Genomic DNA, 13,506 nt, shown 5'->3' on the forward strand with positions numbered 1-13,506 from the left:
AAAAACCTGACAAAAACAAGCAATGGGGAAAGGATTCCCCATTTAATACATGGTGTTGGGAAAACTGCCTAGCCATGTGCAGAAAACTGAAACTGGACCCCTTCCTTACACTTTATATAAAAATTAACTCCAGATAGATTAGAGACTTAAATTTAAGACCTAAAACCATAAAAACCTTAGAAGAAAACGTAGGCAATACCAATCAGGACATAGGCATGGTCAAAAACTTCATGACTAAAACACCAAAAGCAATGGCAACAAGAGCCAAAATTGACAAATACGGTATAATTAAACCAAAGAGCTTCTGTACAGCCAAAGAAACTATTATCAGAGTGAACAGGCAACCTACAGAATAGGAGAAAATTTTTGCAATCTATCCATCTGACAAAGGGCTAATATCCAGAATCTACAGAGAACTTAAATATACAAGAAAAAAACAACCCCATCAAAAAGTGAGCAAAGGATATGAACAGACACTTTTCAAAAGAAGACATATGTGGCCAACAAACATGAAAAAAAGCTCATCATCACTGGTCATTAGAGAAATGCAAATCAAAACCACATTGAGATAACATCTCATGCCAGTTAGAATGGTGACAATTAAAAAGTCAGGAAACAACAGATGCTAGAGAGGATGTGGAGAAATAGGAATGCTTTTACACTGTTGGTAGGAGTGTAAATTAGCTCAACCATTGTGAAAGACAGTGTGGCAATTCCTCAAGGATCTAGAACCAGAAATACCATTTGACCCAGCAATCCTATTACCGGGTATATACCTAAAGGATTATAAACCATTCTACTTTAAAGACACATGCACACATATGTTTACTGCAGCACTATTCATAATAGCAAAGATTTGGAACCAACCCAAATGCCCATCAATGATAGATTGGATAAAGCAAATGTGGCACATATATACCATGGAATATTATGCAGCCATAAAAAAGGATGAGTTCATGTTCTTTGCAGGGATGTGGATGAAGCTGGAAACTATCATTCTCAGCAAACTAACATGGTAACAGAAAATCAAACACCTCATTGTTCTCACTCATAAGTGGGAGTTTGAATAAACTGTAGGTCACAGAAGGTGACTCAGCCTTTTTTTTCTGAAAGTGGAGGGAACCATCATTAGAAGAAGCTGTATAAACTGAGCATACATTACTTGAATTACAGCCCTGCTAGAATTATTTTAAAGTTACTAAATTTTGGCCGGGTATGGTTAATCCTGGCACTTTGGGAGGCCAAGGTGGGCGGATCACCTGAGGTCAGGAGTTAAAGACCAGTCTGGCCAATGTGGTGAAACCTATCTTAAATTTAAAAAAAAAAAATTTTTTTTTTTTTGAGACGGAGTTTCGCTCTTGTTACCCAGGCTGGAGTGCAATGGTGCGATTTCGGCTCACCGCAACCTCCGCCTCCTGGGTTCAAGCAATTCTCCTGCCTCAGCCTCCTGAGTAGCTGGGATTACACGCACGTGCCACCATGCCCAGCTAATTTTTTGTATCTTTAGTAGAGATGGGGTTTCACCATGTTGACCAGGATGGTCTCGATCTCTTGACCTCGTGATCCACCCGCCTCAGCCTCCCAAAGTGCTGGGATACAGGCTTGAGCCACCGCGCCCGGCTAAAAAAATTTTTAAGCTACTAAATTTCTTATCAGAAATATATCAAGAAAGAAAGAAAACAGCAATTCTAAATTTTGGAAGTGATGTTAAACATTCAAATTATCACCCCTTTTTAAAAAAAAAAAAAAAAAGGTTAGAATTTCTAGGAAGCCAAAAAAAGTTCCTAATTAGATGTTTAGTGATTATTTCTTGTAAGTAACATTTTAACTATAGGTCAAATGTTTGACATAATAAAGCTCTATTTTATATAAGCTTTATGGACAGTTTGAAGTAATCCTCTTGAATATAAATTAATATGCTCCTATTTCCATTTTTAAGAATAGTTAGCTTTTATGTAATATTTTATAAAATATTTTCAAATATATAACTCTACTCGATCACTCTAGATAATCTAGCATGAACCACAATTTTTCTGTAGTTAGTATTATAGAGGAATTAAATTTAGAATTACCTTTGCTTCTGTGATACTGTCATAAAAACCCAAGTACAATATTTTCCTGTTGGAAAATATCCTCTGATTGACCACAACCCGTTTACAATGCCATTTTCAAGAATGCTTTGCTACAAAAAAATAACAACTGCAAATGGCTAGCTTTTTAAATCCTAAAGCCCTATTGATTTTCATTTGCTTGGCTCAAAATAGCATTAATGCACTTTAGTCTGAATTTCCTGCTTTCCACTGTTTGCATTCATTGTAATAAGGGAACTAATTATTAGTTCTTTGGGATACTGTCAGTGAAGGAATGCCAAAACAGCTATCGCACAGCACACATACAGATTCCTCAGGAGCATGAGCTCCATGTTCTCATACTTTAAGCCCACATTACTTAGTTCCAAGCTTTAAAACTGAGCCATTTTTTATTCCTCTTGGAGGTAGTTACAGAGGGTAACTCTCTGTAGAGTTAGTTGCTCCCCTGATGGTTGAGAGAGTGATTAATACCTTTGGCACAAGGATGACTTCATCCAGGGACCTGGCAACAGTCCCCCTTGCTTCCTCACTGTTAATCTTCAATTCTCTTGCACTGCTATGCTGAACTTCTTCAGCACAGACTGTGGGAAGTGAGCCACAGAGCCACTGAATTAATTGCCATTGCTTCCAGCACGCCTGGTAGTCTGGCAGCAGACAAAATCATGTGACCCCAAAATGGCTAATTCAGGACATCAGCCCATTATGATGTGTGCCCAAAGGGAAAATGACTGGAAAAGGCCACAGTCTCAATTTATTCTTGGCCTTTTGTGACCTCTCTATAACATACTTGACTCAATACATTTTTGTTCTCTTTGTGCCAATAACACAACTACACAGCCCAGAGTGCTAATTATTCAAATTTACATGAGCTAAGGCACTGGAGCTTTTTCCCTAAGACCTTTGCACAATCATACACATTGCATCTCAGCTCTAAGCCTATTCATTCACTATGATACATCTTCCTATCTTTGTCTACATAAAGTAAAGCAAACCGTGTTCTCTTGTTTTTAATCTGGCTATCCCCCTCCATATCACCCAGGCAACATCAGTCCTACTCTGAATTAGACAGGCAACGTGGCTCCTGGCAGTTTTTTAGCTGGTTCAGATCAGGGAACCTGAAGAGTCATTCATTCACTCACTCACTGACTCATTCAATCTTCATTAAGTAAAAACCTACAAGACATTATGCTAAGTACTATGAGGAAATAAAGATGATTCAGATCAAGGGTTTACCCTAAGGAGGTTTACTGTCTACCAGTAGACATTAAACATGTATAAATAGCTACCATAATGCCAGGAGAGAGGGTGACACAATTCATAGAAAAAGAGATCCTCAGCTGGGTGAGGCTGTCAGGAGAATTGCTTGAACCCAGAAGGTTGCAGTAAGCCTAGATCATGCCAACTGCACTCCAGCCTGGGAGATGGAATGATACTCTTTAAAAAATAAAAATAAAAAAATGAAAACAAAAACAAAAGAGAGAGAGAGAGAGAAAGAGAGAGAGACTGCCTCCCTAGAGAGATAAAGACAGCTGCTGAGTGCTAGCTGATGGTATCTAAGATGTTTCATAGAGAAGGTGGTGCTTGAGAACAAACAGGATGTGAACATTGGAGAGGGAGTCAAGGACGTTTAAGCTGAGCTGCTGTGGGCCCGAACAAAGGCACAGTTGCAGGGCAGGGCTCTGGAGCATACAGCATCTCCTGACAGTTCGGTACACTTCAAGAGTCCCAGGCTTAGAATCAAAGCTTTGCGTCAAGTCCCAGCTTTGCTAGCTTTTAGACCTGTAACCTTCATCATTTAACTTTTCTGAGCTTCAGTTTCCTTCTGTAGATTGGGAAAGATAATTACTGTTCAAATTTGCTTGCAGTTGTGCAAATAAAATGGGACAACAAAGAAGATAAAGTTTATGATTATAATTAAACTCATGTTCCCTTTTCTCAAGACTCCTCTCCCCAGTTATCCTGTGATTCTGCCTCCCAATTTCTTCCCACAGTTTTCCTCACCTTGTCTTCAATATCCCATCCTCCTCCAATAGAAAAATAACGAACATTAAATAACCATCCCTGCATCTTCTGTGGCTGAGTGCAGGAGGTATTGTTTCCCTGTTGAAGATGCCTCCAGACTGACACCCTAGCTAAAACTATCCACAGAACTTACACCCTTTCATAAGCTCCAGTGAGAAACAAAAGCCTTCCAAATTCCAGGACAGTGGAATTGGTATTTTGAGCTTTTCTTTCAGTGCCATTTCACTGTATTAGATATGTAAATTAGATTGCCTAATTATAGGGTCAAAAGTCAAGGACAAGACGCCTGTAATCCCAGCATTTTGAGAGGCCCAGGTGGGCAGATCACCTGAGGTCAGGAGTTTGAGATCAGCCTGGTCGATATGGTGAAACCCTGTCTATACTAAAAAAAAAAAAAAAGTACAAAAATTACCTGGGCCTAGTGGACGGCACCTGTAGTCTCAGCTACTCAGATGGCTGAGGAAGGAAAATCACTTGAACCCAGGAGGGGAAGTTGCAGTGAGCCAAGATCATGCTACTGCACTCTAGACTGGGCAACACTGCAAGTCTGTCTTAAAAAAAAAAAGTCAAGGACACATGTAGATCCTCAAATTGTTTCTTCTAATCATCAAATTAGGACTTCCATTAACTCTAAGTTATAAATCATGAGTAATTATATGTGCATAATGAAACTGTGACTACAAGCCTATAATCATAGCAGAGCTGAGAAATATAAATATCCCATGCACATTCAAATAATTACATTGTTGATCTTGATTATCTGAAATTTTGTATCAACAGAGGCATGTCTTCCTGGGTCAGAAAGCTAGACATAGAAAAAGGGAACTCCTAGAGACAGGGTTTATGCTTTTCATCTTTATATTCCCAATGCCTGATACCATGCCTGGCATATGCTAGATGCTCAAGAAATAATCACTGGACAAATAAATTAATATCGGTAATCCTTCCTCTACTTCCAAATTCCATCACAAACTGGATGGCTCATTACTACCCTAAACTCAACAAGATTCAAGCCATGCCAGGCATAGTGGCTTATGGCTATATAACACTTTAAGAGGCCAAAGCGTGTGGATCACCTGAGATCAGGAGTTTGAGATCAGCCTGGCCAACATGGCAAAACCCCACCTCTACTAAAAACACATAAATTAGCCAGGCCTGGTGGCTCATGCCTGTAATTCCAGCTTCTTGGGAGGCTGAAGCAGGAGAATCACTTGAACCCAGGAAGTGGAGGTTGCAGTGAGCCAAGATCACGCCACTGTACTCTAGCCTGGGTGACAGAACGAGACTTTGTCTAAAAAAAAAAAAGATTCAAGCTAAACTTATCATCTTCTCCACAGGGGGAAAAAAAAAACATTTTTTTCATGATTTTCTATTTCTATCAATGAAACCCCCATTTTCCAAGCTCAAGTGTGCATTCTCATACTCAGTCACTTTCTATCAGTTACCAATTCCTATTGATAGGTTTTAAAGGGTAATCCTCACAACTGGTCCTTCTTTTTTCATTCATTTCACTGTTGACCATCTAAGAACATAAACCAATGTTTCTCCCTCTGTGATAATTTGGCTGCCTGGGGGACAGGGAGGTGTTTCCTTCATGAGACAAACTGTCTACACATTTTAACCTGGCATCTTCAGCATGACCAGAACAGATGTCACATGATCAGATCCAGAATCACCTTTCCAGCCCTAACCTGTACAGGTATGTTACATACACTTTATTTCCTGATTCAGCTGGATTAGTTGTCACCCTCTCCAGACTCTGCTCCTTTACTCATGCCTGGAGAGTCTTATGTACCCTTGATGTCCAGCTCAGATATTTCCTCTTCCATAAGTCCTCAGTGACTGCCATCCCAAGTAAGCACCCCACTGTCTTAATCTGTTCAAGCTGCTATAACAAAATACCTTAAACTGGGATTTACAGACAACAGAAATTGTTTGTCCACAGTTCTGGAGACCAGGAAGTCCAAGATCAAGGTGCTAGCTTCAGTGTCTGGTAAAGGCCCATTCCTCACAGATGGAGCTTTCTATGTGTCCTCACATAGCAAAGGGGAAACAGGCTCCTTCAACCCTCTTTTTCTCTTTCTTTTTTTTTTTTTCAAATGACACACAGTCTCATGCCAGGCTGGATGCAGTGGCATAATCTCAGCTTACTGCAACCTCCACCTCCCAGGTTCAAGCAACTCTCATGCCTGAGCCTCCTGAGTACCTGGGACTACAGGTATGCACCACCATGCCTGGCTAATTTTTGTATTTTTAGTAGAGGTGAAGTTTCATCATGTTGGCCAGGCTAGTCTCAAATTCCTAGCCTCAAGTGATCTACCCACCTCGGCCTCCCAAAGTGCTGGGATTACAGGCATGAGCCACCATGCCCGGCCCAAGCCTCTTTTATAAATGCATTAACCCCATTCTTAAGAGTGGAACCCTTATGACCTAATCACTTCTTAAACGCCCACCTATCAATATCACCAAATTGGGGATTTGGTTTCAAAATGAATTCTGAAGAGACATAAAATTTATACCACATCACCCCTCCATAAACTCCTAGACCATTTAAATCAAGTCTCCCTTAAGAAACTTACCACATTTGCCTTTGCATTTTTAAAGGTTATGTGCTTTAATCATCCTCACTAGGTCATAAATTTATCTACTTGTTAAAAAACATGCATAGAGTACTTATTGTACTCAAGGAACTAGGATAGACAGTGATGCTTCAGCAATGAAGAAGATAGTCACAGTCTCTTCCCTGATGAAGCTTCCTTTGCAGGGAAGGAAATGAGAATTTTCAAAAAACTGAAAAAAAAGCCAGAGCAAATGAAGGGAGAAAGTAAATGAGGCAAATTCAGAGATGTGGACAGAACCTTCCTATGAATGGGCCTTGTAGGTCATGATAAGGAATGTAGTATTCTCCTCAATGTGAGGGAATCCATTGATGGGCTTTCCGCAGAGGAAAGACATATCAGACTTGGGTTTATCAGAGGCTTCACTGGTTGCTATGTGGAGATGAAACTGTAGAAAAACTAATTAAGCAGACTATTCCCATATCTAGGCAAATAACAATGGTGGCTTCCTCTAGAGTGGTAACAGTGAAGATGCAGAAAAGTAGAGGAATCAGAGGTACTCTCTAGAGATAAAGCCTACAGAACATGTTCATGGATTGAATGTAGGAGAAAGGAAGACAGGAATTAACGTTGAGTCCTAGCTCTTTGATCTGAGCAACCCATGGACACCATTTGCTGAAACAGAATATGTTAAAGAAAGAACCAAGGCATGTGTGATGAGTAGAGAGGCTTGAGCATGTTTGAATGCTGATGTAAATCAGCAATTGGTGAGAAGGCAAGAGAAAATACAGGGTAAAGAAGGAATCAATTTTTTTTTTTTTTTTTGAGACAGAGTTTTACTCTTGTTGCCTAGGCTGGAGTGCAATGGTATGATCTCAGCTCACCACAACTTCTGCCTCCTGGGTTCAAGCTATTCTCCTGCCTCAGCCTCCCAAGCAGCTGGGATTACAGGCATGCACCACCACACCTGGCTGATTTTATATTTTTAGTAGAGGTGGGGTTTCTCCAGGTTGGTCAGGCTGGTCTCGAACTTCTAACCTCAGGTGATCTGCCCATGCCGGCCTCCCAAGTGCTCGGATTACAGGCATGAGCCACCACACCTCTAAGAAGGATTCAATCTTTAGTGAGCCCCAGGGTTGCAAAGTCTGGGCTACCTGTCAATCTAAACACTTGGGGGTTAAATATCACTAAGTACATGGAGCCTTAGACCATAGACTCTGACCAGTCAAGGATGGAGGGAACACTAGGGTATACATGCATGAATGAGGGGATGAGTCTGTTCAATGACTACAATTCTCAAGCCTAATCTTCACATCTTTCAGAAGCAACACTAAAGGAAGAAATCTTAGAACTTTTTTTTGTCAGTTTTCTATCCAACACTCTTAAAAAAGAAATCTTCCCTGGAAAAAGGTAGGTTGCAAAGCAGTATGCATTGAGTAACCTGCAAACATACACACTCTCATGCATGTGAGCACATGTACACATGCACACACATACACTTTATACATATGTATTAATAATTGAGGACTGCTATTAAAATGTAAATGAAAGTATCTTGATACTTGGACTATAATTAATTTCTTCATTATATACACTTTATAAATCTATAATTAATGTTCCATTTTTATATGAAGAAAAAACTAATAAATTTTTTGTTAGTATTTCTTTATTAGTAAACTTAATAAATAAACTTATTGGATAAGCATCTTAGCTCTCAGCCACACCCAAATTTCGTGTGATTCTTCAGGAAGGAAGAGACTGGCACAGGTAGCTGTATGATCTGATTCAAGGCATTGGCTCTGTCCAGTTCGCTGGTCTCCCCTCCCTACAAGGAGTATATACATCCTCCCCAACCCGTTACTGCAGTCCCAGCCATCATTCCCTACCTGTAAGAGTCCAGTCAGGGTACCCACTGCCATTTCTCAGATCACCATTTATAATTTTTTATATGTTTTAATATATATTATATACATTTATTTTTAAATTCAAAAGTACAGCAGGTGAATAGTGAAAACTTCTCACACCACCCTCATTTCCCAAACACCCAGCTCCCCTTCTCTAGAAAACAAATTTTACCAGTTTCTTGTGTGCTTGTAGACACAAATTGTTAAAGATTTTAAAAATTTTATTACATACAAATCAGTGTTTACTTTAGAAATATTAGAAAATGCAAATAACCATTAAGAAGACAATAGAGTCATCCTTCTCACACTGTTAATGTTTGGGTATATGTCATTCCAGATTTCTATATGTTTAAATTAATACCTACTTTTATCAATAATTTATCAATATGCTCTCTCAAATTTAGATCTATAACCTTTTTTTAACAAATATGTTGTGACTATCTCTCCATAAAATAAAGGTTCTACATATTACCTTTTACTGGTACAACAGTATGCCGTTATTTGAACACAACATTAAACAATTCATTTTTGCAGGACATTTAGATTGGTTTAAAAATTTTTTAATGCTGTGATGAATATCTGTGTGTTTTTCTTTATATTATCACTGATGATACCTTGAGCATAAATTCCTAGGTGAGAATTGCTAGGTCTTTTCAAGGCTTCATGAAAACTAGCTCTTTAGTTTTGAAAAGCTACTGATTCACGATTGGCTGTGAAAAGTAACCATTTTCCTCCTTCTTTGTCATTACCTACATGCCCAGCACAGTGTTAAGAACATAAATAAGAATTGACTAAACATTTTTTGGATGCATGAGCCAAATTCACTTTGAAATAGCTACGATTTCCTACCACTCACTCCCTGTTCAAACCTCTCCCTGTACCCCTCCTTCCTCAACTCCCACTCAAGATGGAAGCCATTTTTTTTAAGCCATGAGCTCAAATACAGAATTGGAGAGAACATAACTACTACAAGTGCTTTTTTCACAAAATACTTCAGCTTAAAGTGACTGACACTCATACATAATTTAGTTACCATTTACTGAGAGCCTTCTGTGTACTGTGCCAGCTATGTTATTTATATGCTCTCCTATTTTATAAGAGATATTTTATTATCCCAATTTATAGATAGCAGTTAATAATTTTTTAAAGGTAGCTCATATTTATGGAGTGCTTGCTATGCTTCAAGCACTGTTCTATGCATCCTATATTCATTCATTCAACAAATATTTAGTACCTGCTATGTGCCAGGCATGGTGCTAGGTGATAAAGGGCAGTGAGAAAAACAAACAAAATCCCATCAGAGTAAAGGAATAATTACAAAGATAAACAAGGAAACTGTAATGTGAGTAAGATTCTGAAAGGCACCAGAAGGAAAAATAGAGCAGGCAAGGGGGACATGACATTCTCATGAATCCTCATAGAGGCTACATGCAGTAGAAACTACTATTACCTTCAATTCAGATATTTTTAAAAAATGAAAGAGAGATTAAGTAACTTGTCCAAGTTTTATGAAGCTAAAGTAGATGAGTAATGGATGCACCAAAGGGACCTCTGGAGGCTTTACAGCCCCATCCCATTCAATGTTCATCACCACCTCACCCCAGACTTTGAAATTAGTAGTTGATGTTTTTTCCAGTCTTGTGCAAACAGCCCTGGAGCATAGCCTCAAAGCTCTAACGCCTACCATGCCAACATAACATCACTATACAAGCACCCCAGTTACTGCTCTGTGGAAACGAGTGCCCCAGACACCACTCTGTGGAAGTGACCACCCTAGACACTGCTCTGTGGAAGTGATCACCCAGCCACCACTCTGTGGAAGTGATCATGCAGACACCGCTCTGTGGAAGTGATCACCCAGACACCACTCTGTGGAAGTGAGCATCCCAAACACCAGTCTGTGGAAATGATCACACAGACACCACTCTATGGAAGTGACCACCCCAGACACCACTCTGTGCAAGCGATCACGCAGACACCACTCTGTGGAAGTGATCATGCAGACACCACTCTTTGGAAGTGATCACCCAGATACCGCTCTGTGGAAGTGACCACCCCAGACACCGCTCTGTGGAAGTGATCACCCAGACACCGCTCTGTGGAAGTGAGCATCCCAAACACCAGTCTGTGGAAGTGATCACGCAGACACCACTCTGTGGAAACTCAGCAGCTACCACAATAGATGAAGAATAAAACTGGTACAAGATTTGCCAATGACAAACAAAGAATTATCACTTATCCCAAAGACGACCCTGGCACACATGTATGATTAACCCAAGGGGGACACAAATGGCTTTACAGACAACAAACACAGAGAAGTGAAGCTGCTTGCCCAAGGTCATACAGGAAACAACAGCTGAGGCCACATTCTAGCCCATATCTCTTTGGTTCCTAAAGCTGAGGGAAATGACATGGGCCAAGGCTCCAGACTGTGCCAGGATGCCCTCTCAGAGCCGCAGCCTGCAAAGTGGTTGGCTGAAGAGAGTGGGGGGTTGAAGTCTGAAGTACTTTTCCACTCCCTAAACAATTGATTGGGCTTCTCACTCCAACTCCATGATTAACAGAGCTTCAAGAACTGTGCAGTCTCCAAGCCGTTTTGCTTTAGGAAGCTTTGATTTGAAAAATGAGATAAGTAGTTTCAGGGCTGTCATCGGTAGGAAATTAGGGGATAAAAAGAAATCTATTTAAATAGCTTTTAAATATTCACAAAGCGAGTCATCGGGTCTCCGCCCTGTTCCTCCGCTCTGCTCCCCCAGCCCAGATAACCTGTCACATCAGTATGATGAACACAAGCTGTGCCCACAGCAGATGTCGCAGTGGCCGCAAGCGCCGCCAACAATGGCCTGAGCTCCTGTCCCCATGGGAACTTGTTCCTTTAGGGAAATGATTCCACAAAGGGTCTTTGACAAGGCTTCTCTCAAGCAGCCACAAGACAAGATGCACTGAAAGGTAACAGGCACAAAGAAATGACAATCTGATTTAAAAGAAATCAGTATAAATAGGTACAACCTCTTTGGATGCAATTGGTGAAATGCAACAACATTTAAAGGTAGATTCCCTCTGACCTCGTGATTCCACTTCTAGGACAATTACTAAAACATGTGTATGCATGCTTATGCAAGAAGACAGCAGACACACTTTGACATTTGTAGTCTGAAAAACCGCAGAGTAAATGTGCATCAATACAAGTATGGTTAAGTGAATTATCATGTATATTATAGAATGGTATATATTGTTTAGTGAGTCAAAAGGATAAGATACATGTGTTTCAACAAGGAAAAAGAGCCGCAAATATTATTTTCTGCAAAAAAGTAGAGTATGAAGTCATGTATATGATGCAACCCCATTTATGCAAAACATACAGCTACATATTAATATTTGCATTCAAAAGACCAGAATGATATCCACCAGACTGCCAGCAGTTATTAATTCTGAGGAGTGGAATGGGGCTGGAGCTGGGGAAGAACCACCTTTCACTCTTCACTTTATGCAGTTCTCCGTAAGTTGAATTTTGACAAGCAGGTGATATTTTAAAATTTTTAAAGGACTAGTAGGCCTCATACTTTTGAGATCAGCTACTCTTAGAGAAAAATTAAGAAATTTAGACACAGACACATTAGCAAATGAAACTTTAAGCTTATAATTATATGTTTCATTTCAGCCCTTTCAACTGAATAAAATTCAACGTATAATTATAAATAACAGATTTATGAAGACTTTACTTTGGGATTTGCAGTACCCATTTGATCTTAATATAAACCATTTAACTTAATATATACTTGGTTTTCAACTTTGCTAATGCAACCTTAGTTTTATTTTACTTTCTGATCTATAAATTCCCTCACAAGCCTACATACCGACCTGATAGGTATTTCCACCTGGATGTTCCCACGGACTCAAAACTAACATGTCTCCCACTATGTCTTCTAAGGACATTCCCATTCTACCCACCAGCTGAGCTTGAAACTCTCATTCTTTTTTAAAATTATTATTATTTTGTAATTTTGTTTTTGTTATTTTATGTTCAGGGGATACATGTGCAGGTTTGCTACATGGATATATTACATAACGGTGAGGTCTGGGCTTCTAGTTAACACTGTACCCAATAAGTAATTTTGCAACCTTCACTCGCCTTCTACCCTCCCCACTTTTGGAGTCCCCAGTGTCTATTATTTCCATGTTTACATCCATGTGTACACAGTGTTTCGCTCCCTTATAAATGAGAATGTGCGGAATTTGATTTTCTGTTTTGAGTGAAACTCTCATTCTTGCTGAGTTGCCCTCCATCTTGCCACCTCAGTAAACTGGTGGTGAAGTACTCTTGGTCTTTATTCACAGTATCTTATATCACTTCCTTCTTTGCCATTCCCAAGGCCAGCCTCTGAATGCCAGCCTTTATTACAGTGTCTATATTGTGTACTTGGGTGCAATCCCCACTACACCCCTCCTCTACCCCTCCACCGCCATGAGCCCTAATAGACCATAAGCTCCTCCAATGAAGGTTCATGTTCTGTTCATCTCAGCACCCAGCATCCTGACTAGGGCACAGTTGATGCTAGATTAATATCTTTTCAGTGAACAAATAGGTGGAAAGGAGCAACTGGTCTTTATTTCTACTGGGTTTTCCTCTTCTCATCTCCTCATCCCCCATCCATTTTCTGCAACATTCCTCCCTAGTTGATAATTCAATAGCAGCAGCAGCAGTGTTGGTAATTTGCTACTTCTCAGATGAGGGCACAATCCTTTCAAATTCAGTCATGAATGGAATTTGGAGGGCGTAATTTTAATATATTCAGTGGTTTTCAAAGAAAACTTGAAAAATTCAAAGCCATAGAAACTGAAAAACTCCAGTAGGCCCTAAACTTTCATTGAGACTCTTACAAAACAGTAGAAATGTGCATTTATGAGTTATTTGAGAATTAAAGTCCAAGT

General features: G+C 39.8%; 1 protein-coding gene across 5 annotated transcripts in view; it reads right to left on the reverse strand.

The window, feature by feature from the left end:
- Positions 1-13,506, reverse strand: part of CRH (corticotropin releasing hormone) — a 242,547-nt gene that overhangs the window by 179,092 nt on the left and 49,949 nt on the right. The gene's annotated exons all lie outside the window — the stretch shown is intronic.

Source organism: Saimiri boliviensis, chromosome 15 (assembly GCF_048565385.1).
Source record: "Saimiri boliviensis isolate mSaiBol1 chromosome 15, mSaiBol1.pri, whole genome shotgun sequence".
Lineage (NCBI taxonomy): Eukaryota > Metazoa > Chordata > Mammalia > Primates > Cebidae > Saimiri > Saimiri boliviensis.